This window comes from Hippopotamus amphibius, chromosome 13 (assembly GCF_030028045.1).
Source record: "Hippopotamus amphibius kiboko isolate mHipAmp2 chromosome 13, mHipAmp2.hap2, whole genome shotgun sequence".
Lineage (NCBI taxonomy): Eukaryota > Metazoa > Chordata > Mammalia > Artiodactyla > Hippopotamidae > Hippopotamus > Hippopotamus amphibius.
The window spans coordinates 5,716,752-5,738,643 of record NC_080198.1 but is presented as its reverse complement, the minus strand read 5'-3'; the positions used below and the strand labels follow the sequence as shown (position 1 = coordinate 5,738,643).

General features: G+C 46.5%; 2 protein-coding genes across 10 annotated transcripts in view; both read left to right on the top strand.

Moving 5' to 3' along the window:
- ATG7 (autophagy related 7) overlaps window positions 1-21,892 on the top strand; it is a 330,637-nt gene that overhangs the window by 5,928 nt on the left and 302,817 nt on the right. The gene's annotated exons all lie outside the window — the stretch shown is intronic.
- Window positions 1-21,892, top strand: part of HRH1 (histamine receptor H1) — a 92,024-nt gene that overhangs the window by 5,919 nt on the left and 64,213 nt on the right. For 2 of the 9 annotated variants that reach the window (XM_057705418.1, XM_057705420.1), the window contains exons 1-2: window positions 10,752-10,812; window positions 12,949-13,108. The exons of 5 other annotated variants lie outside the window; for them this stretch is intronic. The gene's annotated coding sequence lies outside the window, so the exon portion shown is untranslated. Of the gene's footprint in view, window positions 1-10,746; window positions 10,813-12,948; window positions 13,109-21,892 lie in introns of those variants that run through there. 2 more of the 9 variants (XM_057705416.1, XM_057705419.1) reach the window with 2 other exon arrangements.

The window sequence follows — 21,892 nt, the reverse complement described above, 5'->3', positions numbered from 1 at the left end:
CATCCTCCTTCTCCCCCAGAGGCAACCACTTATAAAACCATAGATTAGTTCTGCCAGTTACTGAACTGCCTGTAAGTATTGATAGAATTATATAGTATTTACTCTTTTGTGTTTGGTTTCTTTTACTCAGAATGATGACTTTGACTTTCATGTGTTGTGGACAGCAATAGTTCATCTAGTTTCATGGTTGTGTGGTATCCCATAGTATGAACTTTCCAAAATTTGTTTTTTCAAACTCCTGTTGATAGATATTTGGGTTGTTTCCAGTTTGGGCTATTACAAATAAAGCTGTTATGATTTATGTACAGTCTTTTGTAGGCATATGTTTTCATTTCTTTTGGAAATACATCTAGGAGTAGAATTTCTGGATCATAAGGTAGATCTGTGTTTATTAATGTTGCCAAGCAGTGTTGCAAAGTGCTTATACCATGTTGCATTCCCACCACCTGTATAGGAGAGTTCCAGTGGCTCCACATCCTGGCCAGCACTTGATGTTGTCAGTCTTCTTAATTTCAGCCATTCTGGGGTGGGATGGAGGAATTGAGGGAGCTCATTGGGTTGTTTTTCATTCTTGCTAATTTCTATTACCCAGAAGCCTTATATGCACCCCCTGCACCCACCATTAAAAACAAAAAATAGTAGGCTATTGTTTCAAGGCTGCTGTCCTTTTCTGGCCCTGCAGAAGAAGAGAAATCAGAATCGTTTCCTGGCTTTTGAGTTTCAAAAGTCTAAGGTCTCAGGGCAATAGGAAAAGGCTCTTGTGCATTGATGACATGATTGATATGGGAAAATGCAGCAGGTTTAAGAGCAAGGTTCTGCCTCCCTGAAACTAGACAAAAGTTTCTCGACAAGAGTGAGGAGAGAGCTGGAACATCAGCAAAGGGGTAGATGGATGGTGTAACCCCTGAGGAAAGGGACACTTGAATCTGCCTCTTCTATGGGCACAGCCTTGAACTTGGAGAGACCACAGAATCCCCAGATAAGTTCAAGGAAATTAAATGTAGAAAGGACCTGTGCTCTTCTCCTAGGCAGACTCTCTAGTGGAAAAATGGCTGTGTGTGGCTGGGCAGAAGAACCTCGTATGTCTAATAGAGTTCCCTGTGCCCCAGGGGCCATGGGAACTGAGCATTGGTTCCTATGCACTTGGAAGGGCCCCAGAAGCAGCTGAGAGAAGAGATGAGACTTCAGAACAAGGGACAACTTAGCAGTGGCCTGTGTGAGTGGGTGACCCCTCCTCAGATAGGAATAAAGATATCTCAACAGATGCCAGCATGGATAAATGACCATGCACCCCAGATGCTCCCCTACAAGTTCCCTAGAACTGAGACATCACCCCCAGAGAAATAAGAAAATCTCAGCTTACCTGAGATTAAGGTTTCTCACCCAGTATGGGAGATCATAGCAGAGACTGAGCTCATTTAACCAAAATAAAGTTACCTTTCTTGCTCACCTGAGTTCGTGGACTGAACTTGGACCACTGTTGTACTTTGCACGTGGTATCATGCTTGTCTCTTTATTTTCCTTTCCTCTCCTTGAGACTGTGAGCAATTGCAGATCAGGGATAAGGTCTGATTCATCCTGGAATTGGCGCCCTCCTGGCCCAGGACCTGGTACAGAGCAGGGGTTTGGTGAAAATTTGTTAAATATTGATTATAAGCTCCCTGAGGATACGGAGAGAAAGAGGGCTACACAGCTGAGCACCTACTATGGGTAAAGCCCCATGCTGTGTATCCACATTGGCTGCCCTAAGAGGTCAGACTATGATTATCCCAATTTGCAGATAAGCACAGTAAGAGCCAGCATTTACTGAGCACTCACCAGGCACTTTACAGATATTAACTCATGTAATCCTCACTACAACCTGATGAAGCTGACATGATTATTACCCCCATTTTACAGATGGGAAAATTGAGGCATAGAGCAGCGAAGTGATTGTGATGGGGTTTGAATCCAGGCTGCGTGATGCCAACACCCCTGTGCCCATTCCCAGCCCTGTTCCTCTGCTCCTTGCATGGTCCACTCTTCCTCCTTAATCCCTGCCCATCTCACTGGTGAACTTTTCACAACCTCCTCACCTACTCTGACTTCCTTGATGCTCAAGAATGGAAACTTCATTCTTCCCTCCTTCACTCCTTTGCTCCCATAACACTTTATTTTTAGGATTTGTATAAGTTAGGATCTAGTTTATCTGCATATAAGAGAAAATCCTAACTAATACTGGCATAAGAAAGAAGAAGTTTGTTTCCTTCTTGTGTAATATAAGAATAAAGATAGATAATCCAGGGCTGATAGAGCAGCTCCATGGTGTTGGTGACCAAGGCTATTTTATCTGTTTGATCGTCCTAGTACAGGGATCCCTTCACAAGGTAACAGCATAGGTCAAAAGGGTTACTAAAGCTCCAGCCATTGCATCTACATTCCAAGCAGCAGAAAAAAGGAAAGGAGATTTGCTGTTCCCTTTAAAAAGGCTTCCCAGGAACTCCCACAATATTTCCACTTACATCTCATGGACCAAGTTTTTGTCACATAACCTCCTACAGGGGGGCTGCGAAATACAATCTTTTAGTTGGAGGTTGATAGAATGGCTATTGAGAAGAAAACCAGGGTCTCTGCCACATCCTTACTTTAGCATTTATCACATCATACCTGGGATGCTTTATTTGAATATCTATCTCCACGGCTAGAATTTCTTGAGAGCAGATTCTTGTCATCTTCATCCTCACATCCCAAGTCTAGCACACATTGGAGACACCTGGAATGGGGGGAGAGCTAACTAGGTATTACATTTCTTTGCATGCCTGGAGGTCCCTTGTATGATTCTCTGCCCACAACAAACTTCCAATAATTGTTTTTTTGTTTTTTTGTTTTTTTTTAATTTTTTTATTTATTTATTATTTGGGGGGGGGGTACAGCAAGTTCAATCATCTGTTTTTATACACATATCCCCATATTCCCTCCCTTCCTTGACTCCCCCCGCCTCGAGTTCCCCCACCCTCCCCGCCCCTGTCCTCTAAGGCATCTTCCATCCTCGAGCTGGACTCCCTTTGTTATACAACAACTTCCCACTGGCTATCTATTTTACAGTTGGTAGTATATATATGTCTGTGCTACTCTCTCGCTTCGTCTCAGCTTCCCCTTCACCCCCTGCCCCCTCCCAAATCTCGAGTTCTCCAGTCCATTCTCTGTATCTGCATCCTTGTTCTTGTCACTGAGTTCATCAGTACCATTTTTAGATTCCGTATATGTGAGTTAGCATGCAATATTTGTCTTTCTCTTTCTGACTTACTTCACTCTGTATGACAGACTGTAGTTCTATCCACCTCATTACATATAGCTCCATCTCATCCCTTTTTATAGCTGAGTAATATTCCATTGTATATATATGCCACATCTTCTTTATCCATTCATTTGTTGATGGGCATTTAGGTTGCTTCCATGTCCTGGCTATTGTAAATAGTGCTGCAATAAACATTATGGTACATGTTTCTTTTGGGATTATGGTTTTCTTTGGGTATATGCCCAGGAGTGGGATGACTGGATCATATGGTAGTTCTATTTGTAGTTTTTGAAGGAACCTCCAAATTGTTTTCCATAGTGGCTGTACTAACTTACATTCCCACCAACAGTGCAGGAGGGTTCCCTTTTCTCCACACCCTCTCCATCTGTTGTTTCCAGATTTTGTGATGATGGCCATTCTGATCGGTGTGAGGTGATACCTCATTGTGGCTTTTACTTGCATTTCTCTGATGATGAGTGATGTTGAGCATCTTTTCATGTGTTTGTTGGCCATCTGTATGTCTTCTTTGGAGAAATGTCTATTTAGGTCTTCTGCCCATTTGTGGATTGGGTTATTTGCTTTTTTGGTATGAAGCTGCATGAGCTGCTTGTATATTTTGGAGGTTAATCCTTTGTCCGTTGTTTCATAGGCAATTATTTTTTCCCATTCTGAGGGTTGCCTTTTAGTCTTGTTTATGGTTTCTTTTGCTGTGCAAAAGCTTTTAAGTTTCATGAGGTCCCATTTGTTTATTCTTGATTTTATTTCCATGATTCTAGGAGGTGGGTCAAAAAGGATCTTGCTTTGATGGATGTCATAGAGTGTTCTGCCTATGTTTTCCTCTAGGAGTTTTATAGTGTCTGGCCTTACATGTAGGTCTTTAATCCATTTGGAGTTTATGTTTGTGTATGGTGTTAGGAAGTGTTCTAATTTCATTCTTTTACATGTAGCTGTCCAATTTTCCCAGCACCACTTATTGAAGAGGCTGTCTTTTTTCCATTGTATGTTCGTGCCTCCTTTGTCAAAGATAAGGTGCCCATATGTGTTTGGGCTTACTTCTGAGTTCTCTATTCTATTCCATTGATCTTCCTTTCTATTTTTGTGCCAGTACCATACTGTCTTGATCACTATGGCCTTGTAGTATAGTTTGAAGTCAGGAAGCCTGATTCCACCAACTCCATTTTTCCTTCTCAAGACTGCTTTGGCTATTCGGGGTCTTTTGCGTTTCCATACAAATCGTAAGATTTCTTGCTCTAGTTCTGTGAAAAATGCCATTGGTAATTTGATCGGGATTGCATTGAATCTGTAAATTGCTTTGGGTAGTACAGTCATTTTCACGATGTTGATTCTTCCAATCCAGGAACATGGTATGTCCCTCCATCTGTTCGTGTCGTCTTTGATTTCTTTCATCAGTGTCTTAAAGTTTTCTGCATACAGATCTTTTGCCTCCTTAGGCACTAATAATTGTTAAATTGAAATGAACTTACATGTTCTTGTCTTCAATTTCCTTGTTTTCAAAATGGGTATAAATGACCTCAAAAGTCAATGCCAGTTTGGACATGCTCAGTGTCCGTTGTATAAAATTGGAAATATTTATGTTAAAAAATATTTATGTTAAAAAATGAAAACCTCACCAGTTAGATGCTGTGTATATCTTTTGTTCTTTCTCTGTTTCTTCTGCATAAACACATATACCTGTTTTGCATATAAATAGAACCCACTGTACATACCATTCTATAACCTGCCATTTCACTTACTAACATGTGAAGGGACTTCTGCCCATGGCAAACTAGCTTGTAGAGATCAATCCTCTCAATAAAGAACTAGTAAACCTAGGTGAAGTTGTTGAAAAGAAAATTAAAATCTGATAGAAGGCATCAAAGAGCATCCAGGCATCCAGGAAGCCAGAACTTGAGGGATCAAGATCCCAGAGTAAGAGAAACATGTGGAGGTGAGCCTGATATTCCATGTGCTTTTCCATGAATTTGCCAGTTTCAAAGTAGCTGGATGGAGAGACTGAGCAGATGCTAAGACACAGAGAGGCCAAGCAGAGTTTTCCATAGTCTCACAGGGCTAGAAAGACAAAAATAATTTATGCTGAACACATTTCTGGGCCATTACATGTTCCCCTGAAGCATATGTGAACATCTATTGGATCTCACAGAACTTATTCATACTAGAATTTTTGCATTCAAAAGAACTCCAGAGATAAAGTAACCAAACACTTCATTTTGTGGATGTAGCAACTGAGGCCCAGAGATGCTGAATGACTTGCCCAGGGTCACACAGCAAATGGGTACAGCCTCCTGGTGCAGCCTTCCTGCACTGTGTTGCTCTGTAGTTGTTGCTGCTCTCCCAGCCTTCAGCTCCCCATTCCTCTCCACACCTCCTGGCGGTGGCCGGGGCGGGGGGCGGGGATGAGAGAGAGGGAGATAGAGAGAGATCAATTTAACCTCACTTCTTTTTTTTTTTTTAATTTTATTTATTTATTTATTATTTTTGGGGGGGACACCAAGTACAATCATCTGTTTTTATACACATATCCCTGTATAACCTCACTTCTGATTGTGATGTTCTAATAAATGAAAGTGCTTTTTAAAAAGGCAACCAACACAAACCTTTTCATAAAAATTATTGGGCATTTTTCCTAATTAACAAAGTAATACAAATTTATTAATGAAATGTTAGAAAATATACAGATAAGTGAAAACCAAAAGCCCCCACAAATTTTTCTCTCCTTCCCACCTATCCCTGATACAACCACTTTAGGATTTTTAATACATAAGTGGGTATATTTTTTCCCAGAATGAGTTTATGCATACCTAGTCACTTATCACTTGCTCTTTTAACATTCCTATTGTAATCAGTTTTGACATAATTCTATATTCTCTAATATGATTTTATCTGTATAATGGTCCACTCTATTGATATACCATAATTTAATTAACCAATCCTCTATGGTTAGACATTCAGATTATTTTCAATCTTTTACTATTATATGCAATCCTGCAATGAACATCTTTATGCATATCTTGGTGATATCCATGATTATTTTCTCAGGAAAAATTCTTAGAGTACGGAATAATAGTCTGAACATTTTTAAAACTCTCAACACCTGGCTCCAAATTACCCTCCAAGAAGCCTATAGCAATGTACACTCCCTGCAGCAGTGTATACACCAAACTGATGGGCTTTACTTGAGAGCGGAGGGAGGGAGGAGTCGTGTCATTCCAGCTTGATGTGTGCCATTCTTGCTCACCTTCCTTTGAACAGATAGCTTCACAGCATGCCAGTCTAACTAAATTTAGCATGGAGAAGTTAGACTACAGGCCCAAGGCCAGAAACTCTAGACCGAGTCAAGGGCCAAGTTGAAAGGGTCAATTTTGACAACTCTCAGTCACGTGCTTGCTACTTGGCCCACTTGGGCCCTGAAGGAGGCACATCTGCTCTCATAAACTGAGCAGGAAATTAAACAAGAGAAGGGCCTTCTCACCTACTTTGGGCAGCCGTAAGAAAAATGCCCACTTGAATCTCTCAGCCTCCAGAGTGCAGAGTCCCCAGAGGAAGTAGCCAAGTTTATAATGTGATGGCTGGGGAGCTGGACTGGCACTCTGCTCGTTCACAACTTGGTGCACAGTCTGGGAGCCCAATGTGAGTGGCATCATTTCCCCTGGGTCTTAAGTGCTTTGCAGTTTTCCAGTCTCCCCTGTGCAAAGGCGAAGACAGCTCCTTTGGTTAGTGGGGGAATCTAAAAGTTCTCAGCTAAGACTTTCACTGAGATTTGTTTCAGGTCAAAAGACAGATTCTGTGACTCATCGATGGGGTCCTGTGGCTGGCGGCTGGGTCACCTTGGGCAAGTCCCCTCCCTTCTCTGGACCTTCTTGGTTTCCCTATGTGAACAAGGAAGCAGTTGGCCTGGACTTGGTGGGATGTGTATCCTGTTTCTTAGAGGAGAGGAAAGAAGGGAGGGACGCAGTTCCTGAGCACCCACCAGAGCCAAACACATTGCACACACAGGCGTAGGTAACACACAACGGCTCTGTGAGGAAGCCGACCTCTGTACTTGTACAGCACTGATGCCCCTGATGCCGCGTTTTCCAGCAAATAGCACCCTGATTTTCTCTTACGAAATGACCCCTCACCCACTTCTAGCCCTTGTGACTGGGAGGGGCTGACACCCCCACGCCCCAGCCCTCGCTCCAGTTGCAGGCTTGTGACTCAGGTTTGGCCAATCAGAGCAACCATGATGGCTTCAGGGCTGGGCGTGTGGCCCAAGCCAGGCCAACGGGAGTCGACCCTAGGATTTTTGCTGGAGGTTTAGGGAAGGAAGTGACCTCTTGCCTTGAGGTTGCTTAATGGGCCATTTCTGCCTCCCTGTGGAGAGAACTAGCCTGCTAATGAAACAAATACAAAAGAAAACAGTCAAGAGATAGAGGGAGACAGATTCATGACAACTTCCCTTGAGCTTCTGGCATGGACTGTGTCTGAATTCAGAACGACTTCCTGCATTTTTCAGTTTAAAGCCCCTTTCGCCTGAAGCTAGTTATAATCGGGTTTAATGTACCCTGCAACCAAAAGATCATCACTAAAATCTTGGATGTGGTATAGGCATTATTATTCTCATTTTGCAGGTGAGGAAACTGAGGCTCAAAGAAGCAAAGTAAGCAGACAACTAACAAGTGGCAGAGCAGATATAATTTAAAAATTATAGTTAATTTACAATGTTCTATTAGTTTCGAGTGTACAGCAAAGTGATTCCGTGATACATATATTCTTTTTCAGATTCTTTTCCATTATAGGTTTTTACAAAATATTGCATATAGTTCCCTGTGCTATACAGTATGTCCTTGTCTTTTACCTATTTTATCTATAGTAGTGTGTATATGTTAATCCCAAACTTGTAATTTATCTCTACTTCTTTTTAATCCATACATCTAGTTTCTACTCAGGGGCTCAGATGTTCCCCCTTTTTAGTTTTCCTTCACAAACCACAGAAGTAAGAACAGACTTGTGGAGCCAGACTGATCCAGGTTCCAGACCTGGTTCAGCTTCTTCCTACCTGCCTGACCTTGAGGTGACTCAATGGCTATATTCTCTGAACAAGTCTCCTAATCTCTTTGTGCCTCAGTTTTCTCATCTGCAAAATGGGATGATAATAGTACCTACCTTATGGGGTTGTTGTGAATAGATAAATTAGATTATGTAACACTCTTAGAATAGCCTGATACACAGTAAGTGTGACACAAAGGCTATCTATTATTTTTCTTCTGCTGCTTGTAATTCTTAGTCAGTTGGCCACTCCCTCTCCAGCCCACATACCCAGGATATGGCCTGGGTCTCATGACACATCAGTTTCAGATGCCACAAGAAAACAACAGATACCCTGGTACCGGGGGCTTCAAATAATGTCTGACATGCTATTTTTCAAATGCGGATGTTTCAAAAAGTGCTATGGGCTTAGCAGGCCTAAAACCAGCCCAGGAAGTGAAACTTTGGAGAGGAATTCCAAATAATCAAGCCTTTGCTGAACTGCAGAAAGGAGAGAGGGGATGGACTTGAACCCAGCTATTTCTGAGGGTTTTATCCCCCTTCACTCCTATCATTCCTACAGCTGTAGAAAGCAGAAATGCGTTTCCTCTAGAGTTTACAACAGGTGCTACCAGAAGTGCTAACTCAGTTCCAAAGGGTGTATCAGTCTGGTAAAGTGTAAAATGGAGAGGCCCTGGAGAATCACCAGGGAGTGGGAGAGGGCTTGCTGTGGATTCAGGGTGAGTCTGGTTGTGGGGTTGTGCTGATGCACAGGGGGCTGGTCAGAGGCACAAATGGGGAATCCTTTGCCTCTCAGATTCACGACAGTCAGAGCTGGGGCCCAGGATAGTAATGTGGTCTGTCAGTTATCCAGAATCCAAAGTCTCCTATTTCTGGGCATTACCATCAGTCCTTTAGTCCCCACTTTGTAGACAGGCTCAGTGGTCTGTGTGCTACCATTAATAGAGCACTTGCTGAGTCCTTTACATAAATGACCTCATGGAAGTTTCCAGCATCCCCATCGAGATGAAGATTACACTGTAGTAATTACAATGTTGGATCTCATAGCCAGGCTACATAGGTTGGATTCCCAGGTCTCCTGTGTGACTTTGAGTAAGTTACTTAACCTCTCTGTACCCCAGCTTTCTTCTCTGCAAAATAGAAGTTCCTACTTATTCAGGGTGTTGTGAAGATGAAGTGAGTAAGCACCTGGAGCATTTAGAAAAGTGCATGGCACAGTGGCAGCTGTTTTTATTAACCCTCATTTTACAGATGTGCACCCTGAGGCCAGAAAAAGAGATCACTCTACCATACGCAGCTGGTGAAGCTGGGCCTCAAACTGGCTCTACACCATTTCACTACCACCACGGAGTAGAACTTCCCTCTACTCAGAGGAGGCTAAGATACCCATGAAATATTCCCAAACCCGGCCATCCCTCCCAGTTCCCTCCTTTTCTTTTTCTTTCTTTTTTTTTTTTTTTCTTTGCTAGGGCCATTCAGGATCTTAGCTCCCCCTGCAGAGGGAGCACGGAATCCTAACCACTGGACCGCCAGGGAATTCCCTTCCTCCTTCTCAAAAGCAGGGCTCTTCCACTGAGTTTGGGTGTTTCTGCTGGAGTGTTGAGATAACAGTTTCGCGGTTCCAATGGAGTTTTCCTGGCACTGAGGAGAGAGAGAAAACTGCTTCTCTCTCCCAGCTCTGAAAATGAAGGCAGCCAGTAAGTATTGTCAGGTTCCCAGAGTCAGGGGCAGAGGAGACCTGCAGAAGAACCACACCCCAATCCTTACCCTTCAGGATGCTAATTGGAACTCATTGAATTTTGAAAGGAGCTCATCTGAGTGGCTGGGGAGAAACACGTGAGGGGTGTGGAGTTCTAGACCTTGGGGGGATCTCTCTAGTTCCCCATGGAAGCTCTCGGGGTGGGGTCCCTATGCGTCAATCCTAGTCTTTCTCTGCCTGGCTTTGTCTGTCTTTTGCTAGTTTGGCCTCTGGCAGGGACACGGGGAAGTGGGGTGTCACTGGATGTCTTTGTCAGTCGAGCTGTGGTTCAGTGCCAAACATCGCATCTCTCTCTGCTTCTTTGACTTATCTATTTGTCAGCCCTCAGGTGTGCGTGGGGAGGGGGACGTTCTCGCCAAGGTATTGACCCTCTTTCGCCTCTCCCTCCAGACCCGAGGCCGGGACGCTCTGCGGGAGCAGCTGCGACCCTGGGGCGGGTGTGCGAGAAGAGGTACGAGCCGGAGGCGCCCCTCGCGCCCCATCCCGGCGCGGGGGCGGCCTAGGCGCGCGGCGCGGGAGGCCGGGGCGCTGCAGGCCGGGGGGCCTGGGTCTCCGCCTTCCTCCCTCCCTCCCTCTCTCCCTCCCTCGCGGCTGGCCCCCCGCGGCGCGGCTCCTCCTCCCGCGCCCCGCCTCCGGGTCTGCTCCCTCTCCGCCCCAGCCGCCGCCGAGCACCGAGCTGCCTGGCTGCCGCGGCCGCCGCGCCACCAAACTTTGCCCGGAGCCGGCGCCGGTGAGTCGGGGCAGAGCACGGGAGGGCGCTGGCAGGGCGCGGGGCAGGGGCCAGAGTGCGGCCGCGGCGGCGGGGCGAGGCTGTGCGCGGCCGGCCTTGGGTCCGGGCATCCCCGCCGAGCCGCCGGCGTGGGGTGGACGCGCTCGGGGGCCCTGGGGACGGTGGGCAGCGCGCATAGGATGCTGGAGCGAGGCCGGCTCCGCGGCGCCCTGTCTGATACCCAGCCCTGGCCCCCGCCCCGACGCGCAGGCACCTGTGGCTTCGCCGGGTTTCGCCGGGATGCGCGCCCCGGGCGGCTGCCTCCGACTCTGACAGGAGCGCGCGAGTCTCTAGTTTTCCCAGAGCTGCTCCAGACTCTGAGTTGGTTGCTCCGCGTAATCCCAGCCCATCTTTTGAGTGCACTGACTGTGCCAGGCATTGGTTATCCGTGATCTCCTTCGGTTCTCCCTGTAACTCGACGAACCGGTATCATTACACCCATTTTACAGAGGAGGAAAGGGGCTCAGAGAGGAAAGGTTGTGCCCAGGAGCACCACCGAGTCAAGGAGAGAGCCAGGATTTTAAGCCCGAGTCAGCCTGGCCCAAACCGCTTAATCGCATGCAGGCGAGACTCACGTTCATGGTCACTGGGGGGTGGGGGGGGGGTGGGAAGCGTGGAGACCACTGCCCACACTCTCCTACAGTCCGACTGCAAACCCAGGCGGGGCGGACCACCTCCTCCTCATTGTGTCTCACGGAGGATCCTTTGGAAAGATGGGTGGCCCTTACCGTCAGGGAGGGGATGCTGGTGGCAGAAGCCCGTTGGAGCTGCCCTTTCGGGTGAGAGGGGCTAAATTTCCAGAAGTTACTCTCGATTTTTCTGGAAGGAGCCAGGGAAGTCAGGAGCAGGAGCTGGAGATCAGCAGTCCTTCACCGAAGCCTCTTTCCCTTTCTGGGTGACTTTCCCACTCCCCCTGCCACCCAAAGAGACCCCACCCCAATCCCTTAATCTCTGTGAGGTGTCCGCTCTGCCTGGGAGCTGGTAGTGCAGGGATGCTCCAGGCAGGGTCGCTGTCCTCCAGCAGGGGGCTCACACGTCAGGCCTGGATTGGATGATGAGGGAACGGTGCTGGGAATAAGTACCGTGTGAACAAGGTCCCCTGGCGGGAAGGTGCTTGGGGAACTCATTCTGTGATGGGGACTAGGTCTCTGGGACGAGCACAGATGGAGTGTGTCTCCAGAGCATGAAGGTGAGGGGAGCTGGCAATCTGATAAGGAGGTCTTGAATGACCCAATTTTAGCTTTAATCTTGTTGGCAGGCAAGAACCAGCAGAGACTGGGGCGGGGGGGGGGGGGGGGGGGGGGGGGAGGGGCGGAGTATGGACCCCTCAGAGTATCATTATGCATTATCCCACTTAGTTTTCACAGCAGCCTTGCAGAGTAGGCACTCTTATTACTAGCCTCATTGAACAGATAGTGTGCTGAGGCTCAGAGAGGTTAAGTAACTTGCCTGAGTTTGCCCAGCTGGTCCGTGGCAGAGTTGGGATTGGAACACAGGTCTTCCCTGACTCCTTCCGGATTGTCAGCGACACTCAGGCTGTTGATGGGACCTTAGGTCCCTCCTGCTTGTGACTGGCAGCACCAAAGGTGAAAACAGAGAGATACCAGGCAGAAGGGTCCCTGATGCCCCTGCACTGCTCTCCTTTCTCTGTGATAGGTGCCGTGCAGGAGGCCTGCTGCTGAGTGGTTATCGCCCACAGGAATCCCTGATAGCCCCAAATAAATTCCCTAATATGACCCAGAGCTTGTCAGACCCTCACACAGAAGCCTGAGGCTGCCCCACTGTCTCAAGAGGTATTTTCTCTGGTGGGGGAAAGTCTGTAGGGAAGCCTGGTACCATTTTCAAAAGTGAGAGAGAATCCCTCCAGGGTGAAGGGTGGAGATGGCTCAGCACTGCCTGAACATGACTTCAGAGCTGGGTGGGGTCCAGAGCTGCCTCCAAGTCCCTGCAGCCCAGAGGAGCTTGGACACTGCTGGGCTGGGAGTGGTACATCCTGGCTGAGTGTCCAAGGTAGGAAGAACTCCTATCTGAACTTCCTTCCCTTGGACTCTCTCAGAAGTCCGTGTTCCTGTTCGCACTTTCCTTTTTACAATCAAGGAGTGCCTGGTGGAAGTGGTGTGGCCTTTCTGTAACAAGGAGGAGGCACGGCAGAGAGATCAAAAGCGTGGATTCTGGAGCTGGCTCGGATCCTGGCGCCATCACTTAAGAGCTCCGTGGCCTTGAGCAAGTTGCTACACCTCTGTTCCATTTTTAGGATGTGAGTATTCCTAGAGCATTTCTCCCTGGCTTGGCGAGAGAACTAATTGTGTTCATGCACATAAAGCAGCTGGAAAGAGTGCGCTATTATGAGGCAATACATAAAAGGGCTATTTAAATGTTAGCTGTCACTATTGTTGCTGTTAGGGTCAAACAGGCCCCGCTTAGCAGCTTGGCTCTGCTACCTGCGTGCTGTCTGACAAGACTCTTGCTTTCTCATCTGTAAAGTAATCTAGTGTTAGTTGTAATGTGAGAAGTCTTACTGCAGGCTCAAGCTTTAAATAGCCTAAAACCTCCTGTCCCAGTACAAACTTTTTTATAACTTTTGGTGCTCTATGAGGTACGCAGCAAACGCTGGGCGTTACCACAATTGCCACCGTTACAGTGAACCTCACTCCATGCTGCAGCTTGAACCTGGTGCTCTGGCATGTTTCTGAGGGGCATGGATTTGGGACAGTTTTCTGGCTTGTGGGGCAAGAGGAGGACTCATCTTTCTGCCCAGGTTCTCTCTTCATGGTCATTTCTCAGGGACAAGTGCGGGCCTCTTGGTGGCTGTGGGATGGCAGAGATTAGGCGTGAAGTTCACTTCATAAGGTCTGCCCTGTCCTCACCAAGGCGAAGATGTCAGCAGAACGCACCACCCCAGCTGCCTTTCAGGTTGATATCTTATGCACCTTCCAGATGGAGAAGACGTATCCAGAGTTCTGATTCTTTTCTCCCCCTTAAAGACAGAATGGTGTAGTAAAAAAAAAAAAGGTCAGGATTCGAACCCCAGCCCTGGCCCTTTAAGCTGAGTGATCTTGAGCATCAGTTTGCTTGTCTGCAAAATGGCCATTAATCATATCTTCCAGTGTCTGTTTCTCAGGGTTAATGCCAGGGTGGAAAAGAAGAGAAAAGAAGGAAAAAAGCAGATAGTATAAATGGCAAAGAATTACAAGCAATTGTAAGTAATTCTCATTAGCATTCAGGCTGGGCATTAGCTGTAATTGCTCCCGATCCAAGACGTTTTATCTGAAAGACGTACCTGGCAGCGGATCATTCAAGCCCAGTAACCTGCTGCCCTCCCTTTCACAGTGATGCTGAGCGTTTCTGAATCTCGGGATGTAATTATAATAAAGCTCCCATATCTTATTTATAAGTGACTCACTTCTGTCGTTAACGGTGGCCGAGGACTCAGGCACACACTCATCGGGAACAATGCCACTGATGCTGGGGGGAGGTGGGTACAGGATGCCTCTCCTCTTTTATGCATTCATCCTCCCTGCTGTAATTCTCCAGTGATAATGCATGAGGATCACATGGGCCAGGATCGAAGCTGACAGCTCTCAGTTTTTGCAGAAGCTTGGATGGCAAGACCCATTGAAACTTGTCGCTGCCAGCAGAGTGGAGGTTAGAAACCATTACATCACAACAGAATGGAGCAGAGGAAGTTGAGGAAGGCACTACAGGGGGTGGTTAAAAGCATGGATTCTCATGTCTGGCAGACCTGAGTTTGAATCTTGGTTCTGCCAGCTTGTGAGTTGTGGTATGATTTTTGTCTATCTTCTCACCTCGACTATCAATTCTAAAAGAACAGGGACCATGTCCATCTTACTCACCAGGGGATTCACAGTTCCTGGCACATAGAAGGGGCTCATGAATGTCTAATGAATGAATGGATATATGGATGACAAGTTGCTTGTTTGAGCCTCAGCTTTCTCATCTGTAAAATGGGTCTAACATAGCACCTACCTTATAGGTTGCTGTGAGGACCGGGTGAGGAAATGTTGTATATGGAATAAGCACTCAGCAATGCCTTTGATGACAAGTTGATGAGCAGAAGCAAAGACACAGCTGGCCTAATCTGGGAGAGAAAGCTTTTTCCCCACCCTCAGACTGACAGAGTGCAATAATGCTGGTCATAAGAATCCGTATATTTATACAACACTCTGGAAAGTGCTTTCTTTCCTTTTTTTTAAAGAATAGTTAATTTACAGTGTTTCAGGTGTACAGCTAAGTGATTCAGTTATATATATATATATATATATATATATATATATATATATATATACACACATATATATGTTATTACAGGTATTGAATATAGTTCCCTGTACAGTAGGTCCTTGTTAATTTATTTTATGTGTAGTAGTGTGTATTTGTTAATCCCCAATTCCCAGTTTTTCCTACCCCTCCCCCTAAAGTGCTATATTACCCATTGACTCCTTCCAACTAGACAGGAACGGCTATCCATGTTTTACAAGTGAGGAAACTGAGGTTCAGAGGGCTTGGCAAAACACCCAGAGTCACACATTTTAGAAGCAGCAAGAGGTAGAATATAAACTCAGGTTACTCTGATCTGCCAGGTGTTCCTGCTGAGCTCTCTGTTGCCTGTTGAGGGTGGAGGGTGCCGTATTTAGACTTCCACGAACATGGTATCTTTAGCATATAGTTTAGTTCCAGTTTCCTAATTTCCCCTCTGTGGCCTTGCACATTTTTGTTAGATATATTCCTAGTAATGTGATATTTTGTTTGCTACTATAAATGGCATATCTATCTATATCTATCCACACATATTTTTTAAAAAATTATGTTCTGTTGGTTACTTTTTAGAGAAATATTTTTGCATTTTGCATATTGATTTTGTATACAGAAATCTTGCTAAACTCTCTCACTAATTAAAAAAAAATTCGTAGATTATTTTGGAAACACTGTGTATAATTATAGGAGGTGCAAATAACTGTTTTGTTTCTTTCTTTCCAATCCTTTCTTTCCTTTTGGGTTTGGTTTTTTTGTTTGTTTTGGGTTTTTGTTTTTTTTTCTTTCTCTGTCATGGAGGAGCCCTCTACATTTGACAGTTAGGTATAATGTTTACTCTAGGGCTTTGGCAAATAATCTTGTGGAATCTTAGTTCTCCGACCAGGGACTGAACCTGGGCCCTGGCAGTGTAAGTGCTGAGTCCTAACCACTGGACCACCAGGGAATTCCCTTGGCAGATAATCTTTATCAGATTAAGGAAGCGCCTTTCTATTCTTAGTTTGTGGAGTGTTTCTTTCTTTTTTTTTTTTTAGCCATAAATGGCAGTAGGTGTTTTTCCTGCATCTGCTCAGATGGTCATGATTTTTCTGTTTCAATCTGTTAATATGGTAAACTACATTGATTGTTGCATTTCTGGACTAAACCCAACTTGGGTTGTCCTGTTGCATCTTTATTTCTGGGCTATTTCTTTTTTAAATTTTATTTATTATTTATTTTTTAAGCATTTTTTGGAATATAATTGCTTTATACTGGGTTGTGGCAGTTTTTGCTGTACAACAAAGTGAATCAGCTGCATCTGCACATATATCCCCATATCCCCTCCCTCCCGTGACTCCTTCCCACCTTCCCTATCCCAGCCCTCTAAGTCATCACCCATCATCGAGTTGATCTCCCTGTGTTATGCAGCAGCTTCCCACTAGCTATCTATTTTATATTTGGTAGTGTGTATATGTCAATGCTATTCTCTCACTTCATCCCAGCTTCCCCTTCGCTCCTACCCCCCCCACCCCACCCCCCGCCCCATGTCCTCAAGTCCGTTCTCTACATCTGCATCTTTATTCTTGCCCTGTCACTGGGTTCTTCAGTACCATTTTTTTAGATTCCATATATGTGAGTTAGCATACGGTATTTGTTTTTCTCTTTCTGGCTTACTTCACTCTGTATGACAGACTCTAGATCCATCCACCTCACCACAGAGAACTCAATTTCATTACTTTTTATGGCTGAGAAATATTCCATTGTGTATATGTGCCACATCTTCTTTATCCATTCATCTATTGATGGGCATTTAGGTTGCTTCCATGACCTGGCTATTGTAAACAGAGCTGCAATGAACACTGTGGTACATGTTTCTTTTTGGGTTGTGGTTTTCTCTGGGTATATGCCCAGGAGTGGGATTGCTGGGTCATATGGTAGTTCCATTTTTAGTTTTCTAAGGAACCTCCAAACTGGTTTCCATAGTGTCTGTACCAATTTACATTCCCACCAAGAGTGCAGGAGGGTTCGCTTTTTTCCACACCCTCTCCAGCATTTATTGTTTCTAGATTTTGTGATGATGGCCATTCTGACTGGTGTGAGGTGATACCTCATTGTGGCTTTGACTTGCATTTCTCTGATGATGAGTGATGTTGAGCATCTTTTCATGTGTTTGTTAGCCATCTGCATATCTTCTGTGGAGAACTGTCTATTTAGGTCTTCCGTGCTGGGCTATGTCTCCTCACCTTTTTGCTGAGGACTTTAATATTAAGAGTTCGTGGGTGAGATTTACTGGCGATTTTCCTCTCTGGTGTTTACTTGTCAGACTTTGGTTTCACTGTTCTGCTGGCCTCATAAAACAAGGTGGGCTGTGTTCCCACTTCGCCCTTTCTCTAGAAGAGATTGTGTAAGCTGGGTGGTGCTCTTGTTGCAAGTGAGAGTTCGGTGGAACCAGTGGGACTCCAAGTGGGTGGAGGCTAAGTGACGGGTGGGGAGGAGAGCTGGTTTTAGCTCAGTCCAAGGCAGAGCTTTCCGACAGGGAGAGGCTCGGGCTGCCTCAGGGAGAAGTGGACAGAATCTGTGAACCAAGCTGTCCTGAGTGCCATGGGGGGAGCCCGCCTTGGGCACTGGTTAGAGTTCTTCCAGCCAAGGATCCCAGATGAAGGAAGCTTAACCGAGGGTGGAAAGCCTGGTGCCCACCTCCTCCTGCTTCTAAAACTGCTGCGTCTGCAGACAGCATACTTGCTGTGAATGACTACTCTGCAGTGCCCGTGATGGAGGGACTTGACTTCATCCATGCACACGCAGTCTTTGCCTCTCTGTGATATCAGTTTGCCTGAAATCCCTAGGCTATGGCCTGGGGCCACACCCTTCCAACCTTTTCCCTCTGATCCCTTGGGTAGCTAGATTTGGGCAAGTTTCTCAGCCAAGTCAAATCGTCCCTCAACCCTCTTTTACTAAACCACCAGGCCTGTGCTAATTTGGATCCTCTCTCTTAACCCCCATAACAAGGCCATGAGGTAGCTACTATTACCTACCCGCCCCCCCCCCCATTATTCAGTCTAGGAAGACAAGATTTCTAGTTGTGAATTGTTTTAATAGTTTTATCTTTTACAGTAAATTATCACTGTCTAACCTGTCTGCGTTTTGGCGTAAGATGAACGTCTCACTCAGTTCTCCTTTCACATATTTCCCTAGTTGTCCCCATCCCGTCTGCGGGCTCTGTCTTCCTTTCCTTGCCTCTGCCACCTGCATCAGACCCTCCATTGTTCTATATCTTTAGAGGCACAGCTCCAAGGGGCACCGTTTGCGTGGTTTTCGATCACAGGGTTTGCAACCTGGACACCCCCTCCTCAGCAGCGGGTTTCCTGCCCAGCTGTGCCGGTGTTGAGCTTTCTGCTGATTCTGGTGGCCGAGCATCAGTCAAGGTCATGGCAGGACCAGGGTAGATGCCAGCTGGGCACCACGCAGGTGGAGGAAAGCAGTGTAGGTCTGTGCCGCGCTGCTCAGGGGATACTCTGTGGAACGCGAATGTTAACAGCTCCCAAAGGCATCTCCTTCCCCTTTCTTTTTCTCTTTTTTTTTCTTTCTTTCAAACTTTCTAGGCAGTTTTCACTCGGTTTATTCTTTCAGGAGAACTTCATTTATTTATTGGCTGGTTTTTCTCTGTCCCTAGAGAGAATCGTCACTAAATAAATCCAATCCGCGGGTCCTCTCTGCAAGCCCACGTGAAGCGCTGTTCCATCTCCAGCCCATACGTGTGACCTGGAGTGTCTGTCGATGTGACTGTTGACACTGGGCTCCCCATGGAAGCCTGTTTTCTTTCCTTTGTCTGCGGCATCTAACTGCTTGTATGGCTAACCCTCCCTGATGGGCCTAACATGGGCCCCTGATGGAGCTAGTTTCTGCCTCCCTGGAGGATGGTGGTCTGACTTGTCGAGCACCTCCCGAGGGCTCTCCACAGCAAATTTGGGGAAAACCATGAATTCTGCATTTAAATCCGACTATCTGAAAACAAGATCATGTAAGGTGGAAAGAGACAAAGAGACAAAATGTAATTGTCCATGTAAATTCAGCTGAGTAAATGATGCTTGTAAATTCAGTTTTCAGTGAAGAGCAGAGTCTCCAGTGCCAGATGATGTAGGTGTGTATCTGGACTTCACGGTTTTGGAGAGTGTGTCCCAGGCAGGCCATCCACCCTGTCTTTGCCTTGATTCCCTTGATTAGAAAGTGGGGTTAGGGAGTCTTACGTACAGGATCATTATGAGTATTAAATGGGTCATGAGGTTTGAAAGGATTAATATTTGAAAAGCATTGACAGCAGAGCCTGGCAACTCATAAGTGTTTATTAAACAAACCAATGAATAAATAACTATGTGATGTGGATTTCTTTTCCCCCAAGAAATTGGAGATCATTTTGTCAGGTTTCAAAATAAATCCCAGTGGATTTAAAAATTTTGAAACTGTATTAATCCTATACATTAATTTCTGACCCATCTTGTGTGATGAGTGTTTTTGTATAAAGATGTTTTCTCAAATCAGACTGGAGGCTCCTTGAGGGTGTGCTGCAGGCTACTCTGTTGAAGACCTCTGAGGTTAAGATTCTTTTTAAAAGTGCTAGAACCTAGAGGCAAGTGGGTTTGGTGGCAATAGTTGGGGTTTCAGAGTTTTGGCCTGGTGCCATAGTTACCTCTTTGGCCTCAGAGAACGTGTTTTAAGCTCCCTGGCCTCAGTTTCCACATCTGTAAAAGGGGAATCCTAATATTAACAATAATAGTACCACCACTCTCAGCGTTATTGAGAGCCTCTTCCTCCAGGTCTTGCAATGGCTGGCACCTTCCCGTCACTGAGGACTCAGATGTTCCCTCCTCAGAGAGCCCTTCCCTGACTACCCCGTCTTGACCCCCACCCAGTCCAGTCCCTGTCTGTTGATTTTCTAAATTGCTACCACCAGATTTCCAGTCCAGAAGTGTCAGGGTGTCATCTGCCTGGGTGACTGTTATGCCTGCAGTGCCTTCATTAATAGCACCTGGCACCTAGTAGGTGTGCAGTGAAAAGTTACTGGATGAAGGAAGTGAGTTCACAGCTAGATCCTTAAAGACAAGGGCATGCCCTGATCATGCAAATGGCAGTGAAGACCACCAAGTTGGTGAAAGTACCAGCACTTCATAGCATTCAAGTACCTGGAAATGCTTTTCAGGCATCTCAAAAAAGTGTAAGTGACACTGAGCAAAGATGAGTTCTTTTCACAGTTGTATCAGGAGCTCAGTAAGTACCTGTCGGTCACTTATTGGTTGGTTCTCACGGCACCCAGCACTGGGCTTGATGAGCGAGGCCCTGAGATGCTCCATTAACAAGTAAGGAACAGAGGGCAGGGTCTTCTCCCGCTGTTCAGTCCTGTTGGGGGGCAGGAGGGGCAGGGCAGGTAAACAGCACTCCTCTGCCCAGCCTGAGTTCTGGACCGAGTATTAAGACAAAAAGCAAGGTAGCCAGAGAACAAAATGTCACCATTATTACCAATCCGAGTGACACTGGAGCATGTGGGCTGGCTAATGCTGAAGGCTAGAGTCAGATGGGTTTCCCACCTGCCCCAGGGGCAGGCAGGACTGGGTGCCTGCAGAACCGAGGCCCTTCTCCTTCCCGGTAGAGTGCGCAGTCAGACGCAGCTTCCCAGCAGACAGGCTGGCTCCTAGAGCAGCCCAGAAGAGCCTATTTCATCCCTCACACTCTGTCTTATAAATACATGGCACCATGCATGGGCCCTGGAGAGCAAATGAGGACAGTGGGAGAGAGGCCAGGGCCTGCAGCTAGAAGAGCTCCCACTACACAGAAGGAGACTGTAGGCAGGAGACAGGCAAGAAGCCCTGTAGCTGGGGGAGAGAGGTCGAGAGAGGCAGGGAGGTGCAGAGGCTGCTGGTGCTAGCTTAGTATGTGCCAGCAGGAGAGTCCCTCACCTTTCTCATCCTTCCCAGCCAGCTGAAGGAGGAAAGGAACTGTCATCTATTGAGAAGGCATTCCCGGCCAGGGCTTTTGGTTCATTATGTCACGCCATCCTCTCCACAGCCCTGTGAGAGAAGGGTCAGTGTGCCCATTTTATTTTTATTTTTATTTATTTATGTTTTAAAATTTTTACTTTGTGGCTGAGCCACGCGGCATATGGGATCCTAGTTCTCCGACCAGGGATCGAACTCACACCCCCTGTGCTGGAAGCACAGAGTCTTAAGCACTGGACCACCAGGGAGGTCTCAAGTGTGCCCATTTTAGAGAAAAGAAAACTGAGGCTAGAGATGGGGACTAATTTATGTTACAGTGAAGCTGGGGAGACCAGGAGGGAGGCTATTACAGTCATCCAGGTGATAGAGGAGGGTCACTCAGACCAGCGACGGTGGCCCTGGAGGGAAATGGACAGACTGAGACTGTTTGGAGCAGGTGTGGTAGGACTGACAGGTGCCTGAGTGTGGTGGGGCTGGATGGGGTGGTACTGGAGGACAGTGTGAAAACAGTGCTGCTGGGTAACTGGTGGTGTTTTTGTTTCGTTTTTTGTGCCTTGGGTAGAATAGATGTGACCCTCCTGGGCAAAGACTATTCGGTGAATTAAGGATCCCACAGATACCACACCTGCGCTTGTCAGCAGAACTGAAACTGGTGATTGCTCACTCTTAGTTGGAAGTGCCAGCTGGGTGTGCTCAGGGAGGATCAGACACGTGGGGCTGGGGTGGGGGCGAGAGGGAAAGATGCTGGGTCTGTAAGAGGCTGATAAGCAGAGAGGGGGTCTCAGGACCCCTTCTCCCCC